The sequence below is a fragment of the Bos indicus x Bos taurus genome, chromosome 1, assembly GCF_003369695.1.
Source record: "Bos indicus x Bos taurus breed Angus x Brahman F1 hybrid chromosome 1, Bos_hybrid_MaternalHap_v2.0, whole genome shotgun sequence".
NCBI classification, from domain to species: Eukaryota; Metazoa; Chordata; class Mammalia; order Artiodactyla; family Bovidae; genus Bos; species Bos indicus x Bos taurus.
This window is the reverse complement of record NC_040076.1, coordinates 52,069,704-52,081,935: the sequence shown is the minus strand read 5'-3', so window position 1 is coordinate 52,081,935 and position 12,232 is coordinate 52,069,704. Positions and strand designations below refer to the sequence as shown.

The window sequence follows — 12,232 nt, the reverse complement described above, 5'->3', positions numbered from 1 at the left end:
TGTTTTCCTTTGAGGATTCAGGAGAAAAACAGGAAGCAAATTATCACTTAAGATTAGTTATTAACAGCCGCATTGGTGTTTAGGCTCAAATCTGTCTAAATTTCAACATAAGATTGCACTATATATGAACTCAAGACTTCAAGTTACAGACAGAAGTTCTTACTACAGCAGCCAAAACCTAATCTGAAAGCTTATTTTTATTTCCTTACACTACTCAAATCAAATAACTTTTGTTGGGCAACTGCAGACAGTCAGCTGAGTCAATGAACATATTTCAGACAGCTGCTTCTTGTTTGTGAAATTGAAAATGTTTTTGCTGAAGGAAATGCAGGTTATACAAAGAGAAATAAAAATTAAGATTAAAAAGAAAGGCCTCCACTTGGCACAGTTGGAGGATGAAACAGAAAAATCTCATTTATACATACGTAAATACATATGTAAATCTCATTTAACCAGGAAGCAACTAACCAAAATTCCTCCATTAACCATGTGTGTGTGTGTTGGGGGGAGAGGGGGTGTCAGGAGGAACTTGTTTTAGAAAAAATCACAAATTATAAAAACAAGCTACTTTGTTTAAATGACTTCAAAAAACAAAAACAAAAAAACCCACAACAACTTTCCAGAACATTTTAGGCAGGAGGTGAAGAGTTTGTTAGTGTTGCTGCTGCTGCTAAATTGCTTCAGTCGTGTCTGACTCTGTGCAACCCCATAGACGGCCTCCTACCAGGCTCCTCTGTCCCTGGGATTCTCCAGGCAAGAACACTGGAGTGGGTTGCCATTTCCTTCTCCAATGCATGAAAGTGAAAAGTGAAAGTGAAGTCGCTCAGTTGTGTCCGACTCCTAGCGACCCCATGGACTGCAGCCCACCAGGCTACTCCGTCTATGGGATTTTCCAGGCAACAGTACTGGAGTGGGGTACCATTTGTGGGCAATTCATTGGATGTCTGTATCTTCTTCAAATTTCCCACCTCTTCTATATACTGTGTGTTTTTTAAACAGTAAAATAAGTGTTAATCATTAGAGTGATGACTCCAAGATCATTTTCCTTAAAAAAAAAAAAAAGTTTCACTAATTATTGCTAAGAAATTCAGTTGTATACTAACATTTCTAGACTGATTTACAAACTTTTCTAGCTACTTTCAATCAGTAAGAAAAATTAACCAAAACATTCTTTCCTAAACAACTGTTCCGGTTTATGCTATAATTGTATTCTAGGAAACTGGGACACTCATTTCATTTGCTATATACCAAAATTACTACTTGATAGGAAATATCTCTTCATATTTATTCTAAAGTAATATAAAATATCATTGACCCAAATTCTGTCAATTATTATTATCCTCTAAATTATCAGAAAGGAGCCATTTTCCCAAATGCTGTGATTGAGAAATAGCTAAATCTAACATATAACATCTTTATCAAACTCAAACTCAGGTGTACTGACATACATATGATTAATAAGAATATGCACGAATATCATCCTAATTTGGATCCATTTAATAATTCCTAAGAAAAGAGTCTATGACAAATCAAATCAGGAATAAAAAGTTCATCTGTTCTCAATTTCATGCTTCATGAGTCAGAGCAAAGTAGGAAAGGCTGGACTTGGCATTCAGATACGCCAAGCCAATTTCATAGGCTATGAAACTTTACCACTATTAGTTATCAAATTCAAGGTCTTCTCTGTTCACTCATCTATAAAAGTAGGCTGGTATTTTCTTCATAGGATGGTAAGAATGGAAACAGATGATATGTAAAATCCCTTCTAGAATGTCTCACATATGTTGGCTTATATATTTCCTTTAAAAAAAAAAAGCATGAATGAATGTATTTTTTCTACAAGTTCTTTGGCACCACCTCACCCCAAGAGATGCTTACAGTAACTTCTAAATGATATCTCCATTTCCAAACTAATCTCTATCAGTGATTTATTCAGAGTGGAACTTGAAGCCTTTCATTCTGTGAATTCAAACTCCTCAGTGGCACTTTTCAGTCTCATTTCAGAATTGAATTCCTCAGACAGGCATTCCACACCTTTTGTGTGCCCTCCCTGCCTCATTCCTAATGCTCCCTAATTCTTCCCACAAAACACATAAAACCTGGCCCTAAACTTCCACTGACTTTCTCTATATCCAATATCCCAGAAGATACACTCAAGCCCCAGCTTCCTGCATTTGAGTACTTCCTTTCCTTCTTTCATTTGCTCAGGGATCCCTTATTTTAAACTGCTCCTTTTCTCTTCCTCTCTATGCAGGTGAAAATAACATTCTCTTCCTCCAAATTTCTTAATTCCCTACAACATGAGCCAATTTCCTTGTGACCTTCTGTTACTGTCTTGAATGATGATTTAAATCTGCCACTCAGCCTCTTATTGTTTTTACCTTCACTACAGACATCCACGACACCATCATCAGCCTGTTAACCACCGATGGTGAGTCTTACACAGAAAGTCCCTCGCTGAAAATGATAGGCTTAAATCCTGTAAGTTAAACTTCCTCAGGTTCATCCTCTCCATAACTGTTAAGTCACCAGAAAAATGCAAAGGAATAAACAGGAGAACACAGTCCCATCACAATTTCACTCATCCTTACTATAATAAGTACAAAGAGTAAAAGAGCCAGAACCTCTCAATGAAAACTGTCTTGGAAATTATTTAAATGCAAATAATTTTAAACAGATGACCAAAAAAAGAAAAATCTCTGGTATGTTTTTTAAAGTTTGAAGGAAAAAGAAACAATCCTTGAATAAATTCCAGTAAGAGCTGAAGAAAAGCTGTGTTGATGAGCTTTAATCCCGACAGAACAGCTGACTGGATGATTCCATTCAGTGAAAATCACACTGGCTCACTCTTGAGCTGGCACTGAGATCTAGATGTTCTCTGACTCACGTGTTCCAGAGCACCCATTTCCCAAGGTCCAGAGTGGTTCTGCACAGTTGAAAGATATTAAGTGACGAATATACAAATCCTGTGTTTACAGGGCAGCTTGAAACTCACAGACAGTAATACTGCCATCTACCCAGTGTAGGGCTTCCCTGGTGGCTCAATGGTAAAGAATCTGCCTGCAATTCAGGAGATGCAGGTTCGATCCCTGGGTTGGGAAGATCTTCTGGAGACGGAAATGGCAATTCACTCTAGTATTACTAACTGGTGAATCCCATGGACAGAGGAGCCTGGCAGGCTACAGTCCATAGGACTGCAAAAGAGTCAGACACAAGTTAAGAAACTAAACACCACCCAGGGTATGGGCTAAGTAACAGCAAATAACTATAAATGGATGAAAACAGCAGCCAAGATTCCTCTAAGCTCAAAACAGACCTTACATTTTGCTGTACAGCAGAAACTATAAACAACACTTTAAAGCTAATATACTCCAAAAAACAAAAAATCACACACACACAATAAACCTTATAACCTAAGGGCAATGATGCCATCATTCAAATGAGACACGGTGCTTGGCTAGCACAGGGAAAGGGAGTAAGGTATCCACTGCTAAGCTGCTAAGTCACGTCTGTGCAACCCCATAGATGGCAGCCCACCAGGCTCCTCCATCCCTGGGATTCTCCAGGCAAGAATACTGGAGTGGGCCCACTGGGGAATCACAATAGCGATGTACAGAATCTAAGAAAGATTTTTGTGGGAGAAACAGTTTGGCACCAAGACAGAAGAATATTATACTTAGTGATCTTTAACAATATGATGATGCCTAGGGGAGCTTCCTGGGAGTCCCGAGCCCTCAAAACAATTATCAATATTAAGGTGCTGCTGCTCTACTTTATGTTCTATTGATTAAACAAAAAAAGACTCAGTGATTTATTTTTCGAATTTAGTAACACCCAGTGTTCTAGAAATGTGGATTCTGCAACTAAGATAATGAATGGAAATTAACTTCAGGAAAACAGATTCATTTCTCATTTTGTCCCCCCAAATTACAGACCCATTGAACATTTCACTGTTTTTTTACCTGGATATAAACTCCCACACAAAATATTGCTATTCCAGCAACACCTAAATTTAAATGTAGTCATTGAATTTAAAACTATTTTAATAAGATGCTTTTTAGTAATACAGATAAATCTGTATTTTGTATAATTATATGAGTAATTACAGAAAGCTCTAAGTTGAGCTTACTTTGATATGTATTACTAAATTTGCTGTATGATAGATATAAAATGAGTAAAAATACAGTTTAAAATTTATTTAATTAAGCATTTAAAAATTCTTCTTCCAAGACCATTCAGTCTGAAATCTGTACTAAATACATTTCCTAGTTTCCACCAAAGGAAAATTCTGTATCATTTGTGTATATACATTTATAAATTTTCTACAGTATTTAAATATGATCCACCTTTCCAACTTATTAACACAACAGTATATATTTTTAATATTTGCTGCAATGTAATCATTATAGAATGTATAGTTCTTTCTCAAAAGACATTAAAATACTAAATGAGTGCTGTAGGTTTTCAGAAGCACTTTCAAGCCCGTCTATATTAATAAGATATCCTAAGTGAATTAGTATTACAAAAGAAACTTACCACTAAGTTAAAATATTAATGTGAATACTTATTAGGTCAAGCCTTTTACATTAATCTGAGACAATATAAGAGTGGTTAGAGTAAGCATTCTCCTATCAGTGAAGTTTTCATGTCAGATATTTTCTCTCATTTTCCTCTTATAAAAGCACAAAAGGATGTTTCTCTCCTTGTATTTCTGAGGAACAAAAATAATCTGTTCTTCCAGAGATAGGATGGTAGTCACCCTTCCTTCCAGAATACAGTATTTGGCATAATATGTTTTTGTAGAGTTTTGTTAAGTAAGCAGTTAGGAGGGGTGACTTATCACAGGTAGCATGGTTTCTGGTTCCTCATGGCAGGGATGTATGCCCATGCAAAGTCATGCCCAACTCTTTGCGACCCTATGGGCTGTAGCCCCCCAGGCTCCTCTGTCCACGGGATTCTCCAAGCAAGAATACTGGAGTGGGTTGCCATTTCCTCCTCCAGGGGATCTTCCCAACCTAGGGACTGAATCCATGTCTTTTAGGTCTTCTGCATTGGCAGACAGGTTCTTTACCACTAGTGCTACCTGGGAAATCTAAAGTGTTGTATATGTGTTGAGGCTGGAGGTAAGACTGAAAGTTAGCAACTTCGATCAATGTCTTTCAATGAGTTTTTAACATAAAAAAAAAAGACTATTTATTTATTCGATTTAGAATTAAGTTAGTTATTAAAAATAAATCCTCATTTAAAAATCTTTTCCCTCTTCATTTTTTTAGTTAGAAAACTTTTCTCTTGCCTAACTCTCTTTTTATCCTAAAATCTGCCTGATTCACATGAGACTTTTCACAAAGCAGATCTGTAAAATCATGACAAAATTAGATTTTTTACAAGATTAAAGTCTCCTTAACCTTGATTAATAGTCAAATAGCTCTCTGGCCAAGATCCTCTGGAGTGACTGGGCAGCATTTACAATTCACAGAAAGTTAAGACAGTTTGTGCCCGTTGCCCCATGTAGTCTGCTCTCTGCCTCTGATCCACACAGTTCAGTGGTACTCACAAAACGGAACTCTGGACAACTAACAGATGCAGGAAACAGCAATCATGTGAAAATCTGAAGAGTCAGATAATTCCTTAAAAGGGGTCTGAGCACAAATGCATCTTCGAGTGAGAGTCCCTTCAACAACTATGGGAAGATGGACCAAAGGCAACGAGGGAAGGACTCCAGGTCTCACTCCCATTAACTTTGGGTTGAGAAGTTCCTAGCAAAGAAATCACGGGAGAAAGGAACAGGCAACTAGCCGCCAACATCAGATGAATACAGGTCCATCGACATCAAGGAAGGATCCGACAGTTAAAACCAACACTGACTCAAAGATGGCAGCTGGCGTTATGAGAAAACACGTGAGGTTAAATTGTAATATCAAGTAACAGAAGATACGAGAGGACACTCTGCTCAGTCACAGCTATGGGGCTAGGGGAAGAGGAGGAGAAGCAAGAGGCCAGGACTCAAAACTTTGCACTGAACACCTGGGCTGTCTGGTAAAAGAAAGTGGGAAGCCAAAGGCATTCATTACACTTTCTCAAAGAAAGATAAATGTAATCTTTCTCTGGGACAAATCAAACCAAACAAGACGGGAAGTTTGATGTATGCCCCACTTGCTATGGTTACCAGAGACAGTAACTGGCAGGTTGCTATACACAGGTGAGTCTAATGCCTGGTAAGGTAGGTGGATTCAGGCTTTGGTAGTGGTGTCCAGAAATCCCAAGAAAAACTATCAATGTATTTCATTTCAGTTGGAGACAGAATACAAAAAGTTTAGAGTCAAAAGGATTCTTACAGATCACTGTTCTACCACTCTCATTTTGCAAAAACAGAAAAACAGAGTGAAGCTCAAGAAGAAATGACTACCTATGGTTTACAAAGCTATCCATATGCAGATCTGTTAACAGTATGCATGATTTTTGCCCATTGCTTTTAGGGTAATTATTACTGCTGAGCAGAGAAAAGGCATTTCAGTCCTTACTCCATTTACATTTTTCCTTTCTTCATTCAATAAACATCTGTTGAATAACAAGAACTAGGCACTAGACTGGAACCTGGGAATGTCCCCTGGAAAACCTTGGGAAATAAATGTAGCAGATCACATTACCAAGCTTGACAATAGGCAAAACAGTGAAGTCAGTCAAACTAAAATCATGGACCACCAAGCACAAAACTAGGAGGAACTATGATATGAAAATTGGAATGGACTGTGCAAGTATAATCAGATACCAATAGATCCAATGGCTGAGAACTACAGAAGTAGGTAAAGGAGAGAAAGAGGGAAAGATTAGCAAATGCAAGTTGTCACTTACTCAAGCTTTTGGGACTTTTGCAACACAGAACAAATCACAGGTTGTGAACAGTCCTCCATGGGTCATTCTTTTTCTATCTCAACTCAAATTAAGGAAAAAATAATCAGTAAAAGATGTGTACATTTCCCTGCCGAAGCTATTTTTAAAAATTTTGGTCAGGAATAGCTGGTAATTTTCATCTAATATAAAAGAACATTACATTATTTTGACATAGCTTTCCTGGGAGAAAGAACTTAGCTGGTAAACACATCCAGCTATTTCAGGATGTCAGGACTTAACTGGGTTTGAGAAAAGGTGTAAGTGACAATTGGAAAACTAAGAGAAATAAAAGCAGCTGATGCAGAGGATAAAACTAATTTTTTAAAAAGTCATCAGGATTACTGTTAAAATGGTGTTCTGGACAAGTTACAAAATTCTTTAAACAAAAATTTAGTGATTTTAAAGAACTATATAGGAGATATGGACTTCCCTGGTGGCTCAGTGGTAAAGAATCTGCCTGCAATGCAGGAGAAGTGAGATCGATCTTTGGGCCGTGAGATGGATCTTTGGGCTGGGACAATACCCTGTAGAAGGAAACAGCAATCCACTCCAGTACTCTTGCCTGGGAAATTCCATGGACAGAGGAGCCTGATAGGCTACAGTCCATGGGTTGCAAAGTCAGACAGGACTCAGTGACTAAACAACAGCAATATAGGAAATACACAATGAAAACACTTAAACTCAGCTACAGGGAGGATAAAATGTAATAAGTTCTGTAGAAATCCATTTGCCACAATCCTATAGAGTTTCAGGGTGGGTTGATTCTGCATTTATAGCTATGAACATATATCCTAGAGAAATATATGTGTTAAGAAGCAAAAACAGGACTCTCAAGACTTTTTCATTTGCAATTTTTTCTCTCATAACATAAACTGGAAACAATCTAAGTAGCCATCAAAAGAAAGTGGATAAATAATGGAATTATTATTATGGAATAAATACTAGATAAGTAATAAAAATGTGGAACTTTCATACAACAAAATACAACTGTGATCATAAATGAATTACAAGTATAAGAAGGGTGATTCTCTCAAACATGTTGAGTGGCAAGATAGGTATTGCAAAAGAAAACATATATTATTTAATATAAATTTCAAAAAGAAGCAAAACAATATAGGGGATATATAAATTATGAAAAAAACTATACAGAAAAATAAGGAAGTAAGAAACTCAACACTCAGCACTGTGGTGGTGGTTAAAGAGAGTTGACGGAATCTGGGCCAGGCATAGCTCTGTTTCCTAAGTTAGTGGTAAGTACTCAGTTATTCAAGGTAATGTTATTTGTATCTTATTCACATGTAATAAATAACCCTTGCATGTATAGCACTTTCTAAATACTATGGAGTTAGTCCTATTTTTAAAAAGCGCTCAGAAAATTAATACTATATTTAACAAACTATCTTAAAAGGTACTTTTTAAGAAGCTGCAAGTACCTAGCACATATTCAGGACTTTAAAAAATTACCTCTTTTAACTCACACAACAACTCTCAGGTAAATATTTTACCCTTAGTTAACATAGAAGGAAACTGAGATTTCTGTTTCATAGATTGCCCAACATTAAACAGCGAGCAGAGGCGAGATTCAAACCGTAAACTGTGAAAGCCAGGGTGTCTGCACGTAGGACTATCTAAAATACAACAGCACAAATAAATTTCCAACACAAACACGAAACTGTCTTGTTACACTGTAGTTTACTATTTTTATACAATTTAGCATTTATAATGCATCCCTAGACCATATTCTAATAGTTTGTATTAACTTTATGTCATAGTACCTCATTATTACTTCATAATCACAATTTACCATTAAACTCTCTAAATTCTAAAGCTGGTAACAGATACCACATATGTTTATGGAAAGTCCCAATTTAGCTGTACTTCTTTTCATACCCTGACTTCTCTAAGACTGGAAGTTTAAGGAAAGTTAGCTGTCAGTAGGCTGAAACTCCTTTCACTACCCTTGGGACTCACTCAACAGGCAAGGAAACAGGCTTGCCAAGTCCCACAGAAATTACTCACTTCTACCCTCTTTTTCCTCAATCTTTTTTACAATAATATTTCAAAACCTAATTTTAAACTCATGCAGGAAACCTGATTGATACCACCTGGTTTTCTAACAACACAACTCACTTATATAATTATTTGTCAGCTTTTTACTTCATTGTTGTTTTTATTTGCATGTATCTAGCTTGTAAGAGCCACTGAGAAGTGTTTACAAGATTATGTCCTCAGAGCTATGCCCTAACTCATTCTTCTTTGCCCAAAGCACCATCAACTGTGCTCTGTAAACAGTAGTCACTTAATAAATGCTGATTGACTTACTACAGTGGAACAATTCGCCTCTGGTATGTCTCAAAAAGCCAGTGAATCCTCCACATCTACAAACATGCTGGAGATGATACCAGGTACTGTTAGAGGCTTGGGGTCTTCCTGAGGGTGCCTGGGATAAGAAAAACACAGAGAGAGACCAAAGACAGTCAGGAGAAACACAGAGAGAGGGAACATGGAAATAAACAAGAGGATAGAACAGAGTGAGAGGAGCCACATAGTCAGCAGTTATGGAAAGATTAAGCAGTCAGACATACTCAGAGACAGGGCGGAGGTCAGTAATTTGAACTTGGGTTTCAAGTTGGAAACCACATTTTTTGTTTCATTTACTCCTGTAGTAAGCGCCTTTATGTTACTAAATTTGTGATATAACTGACCACTTCAAAGTTATTTCTAAGCTTTTTCTGAGCTTATTTATCTTTATTTATTAAAACTCATCCTTACACAGAAGCATCTTTGGAGACACATCTACACAGATAAAAACACAATTCTCAAATTAACCTAGCAGTAAATATGGAAATATTTTTCCAATTCTTCAACTTAGACAATGGTTACTTCAGAGAGGTAATGTGACTTGCCCAAGGCCACAGGCAAGAACATGATAACTGGGGCCACAAATCTTCTAATGCCAAACACTAGGACTTTTACTGACATCCTATATTCTCTACTACAAATGAATCATTTATAAATCCAAACTGTTTTTACAGAATAAAATTCAAACTACACACTTTTAAGATAAAACTATGCGTTCAGACAATGAACCGCTGAGGTTGTTCACTAGAATAATTTTAGAGCTTGAATTATTTAAAAAGTCTATCAGAAAAAATAAAGCAAAATGCAACTATATCAGAACAACAGAAATTGTCAAACAGAAATAAAACTATGTGAACAGGCACTGACAAAATTTTAACATTTTAAAAAAGGGGCTAGAATTAGTTCATTGCTTTTACAACTATAATTTCAAAATCTTAATTATTCAACACATTTCAGCTGAAAGATCAAAAGTCCTATATTTCAATGAGTTCTTAAACCTAAATACTAGTAAATGTCTCAAACATGTTCTCTCATGATGCCACACCTAAAAGTCTATATGGCAACTCTACTTCAGAGTACTACATATAATAGAAATAATTTAATGCACCTCTTGGTAAGCATTGCATTTTCTCTTGAGATATACTGACGCTCTCCTAAATAATGATGCCTTTTTGCAAGCAATCAATTGTAATCAATTTTCTGTAATTATCAGCAAAGCTCCTTTGATACAAGTGAAATAAGTATGTTAATGGATTTCACAGCAAGACATAAAAATAAAAGAGACTTCTATTCAATCGTACATCAACATTTTCCCATGTTCAGCAATTTTTTAAATTGTCAAATCAAGTATAGTACTGTTCTGCCCTCTAGTGACAGGCTAGGTTTTGTTAACTACATGTTTTCTGGTTTTTTGACTTTACTTTATGAACAATACTTACGATTTTTAAAAATATATATGACAGTACTTTTTCATAATTGAATAAAGGAACAAAAGAAACTGGTCAATTTTAATATATGGCTTCTGATATGAACACAATTCAGGAAAAATATAATTTCTTCTCATAGGAATAGTACACCTAAGAACTACAAAAAATAAGTATCATTTATTTCAAAATTTATGCATATTTTTATGAAATTTGGAAAGGCCAAAGAATTCCATTCAGTTTCTTTGCTAAAGGCTTTACAAATTTCATAACTATAAATCCCAAATTGGTTAATTCTATTATTTGAGCCTGAGACATCAAGGCAAGTGGCACTACATACACCATACACGGATGAACAATTTTCTAATTATCATAGTAGAGCAAAAATATGCTTAATACAAAAATGCACTGAACATTATTTACCTTTAACTGTCCAAGTGGCAGTTTAGGATTTTCCTGAACCTCAGTGTCGTCATTAACAGACGGTCACTTTATACCTGGAAACATCAGTCAAGGATGCCGGCTGAGACACAATCATTACACAGAGATTCACCATGGTATTTTGACGAAGGTTCTTCTTTCCTTCTTAGTTTCTCTTGCCATATATACTCTTGCAAGGATGTAAGGCATTTCCAGAACAGCATTTCTACTCTCACTAATCCCAAACATACTACTTCTGTGTCTACACTCTTATGTTATAAATTAATACGACATTTGTACATGGGAATGTAAAAGGATACCTGGACATGTGCAGACTGAGGGTGCTGTCAGGAGCGCAAACCCTAAAAGCAGATTCCCAGAGCCTGAATTCCAGCTCTATTTCAATTAGCAGTGTGACCTCAGGCAGATTATTTAATTTCACTGTGTTTCAGTTTCCTCAGGCACAAAATGGGAATAAAGAGAGACACCTATCAGTAGTAATATTTTATGTCTTCAAAGGTATATGAGTTACACAGTTAAGTATATGAGTTTATCAAATCCAGAAAATGTATATTTAAGATTTATGCATTTCAGTGAATGTAAATTTTACATCAAAAGAAAAAAGTTGTACATAAATGCTGAACTATAGTCAATAATATACATACTGAAGTATTTAGGATATTTGCAGTGATGTCTTTACTTTTTAAATGCATCAAAAATGAACTTATAGATACACAGATTATAGATAATGTAATAAAATAAGTAATAAGTAAAATGTTAATGGCAGAATCTAGGTGGTGAATACAAACATATGCTATTTGTCTCAAGTTTCAAAATAAAATGTTGAAGGAGAAATATAACTGATGTGAAGAATAAATAAGGGAATTAAATATGCAGAAGATTGCCTGACAATCAGCAGTATAGAATGATAATACGTTTAAGCAAATGAAAATTATCTAGTCATCCCAAGTTGGAAGAAAAAAGGAAGAAAGTAATGAGGCACTGGGCACCCAAATTGGAGTGAGTTGTTGCCACCAAGGGTGTTAAAACTCAAATTTCAAATACATTTGTAAACTGCACGGGCCATGTAGAGAACATGGTCTTTGAAAGTCAGAAAGAGCTGACCTGAATCCTGG

The 12,232-nt window shown here is 36.0% G+C and overlaps 1 protein-coding gene across 14 annotated transcripts in view; it reads right to left on the bottom strand.

The window, feature by feature from the left end:
- The window catches only part of BBX (BBX, HMG-box containing), a 297,884-nt gene that overhangs the window by 138,519 nt on the left and 147,133 nt on the right, over positions 1-12,232 (bottom strand). Inside the window, exon 4 of one of the 14 annotated variants that reach the window (XM_027566187.1) lies at positions 9,214-9,331. The exons of the other annotated variants lie outside the window; for them this stretch is intronic. The gene's annotated coding sequence lies outside the window, so the exon portion shown is untranslated. The remainder of the gene's footprint in view (positions 1-9,213; positions 9,332-12,232) is intronic. 14 annotated transcript variants of the gene reach the window in all.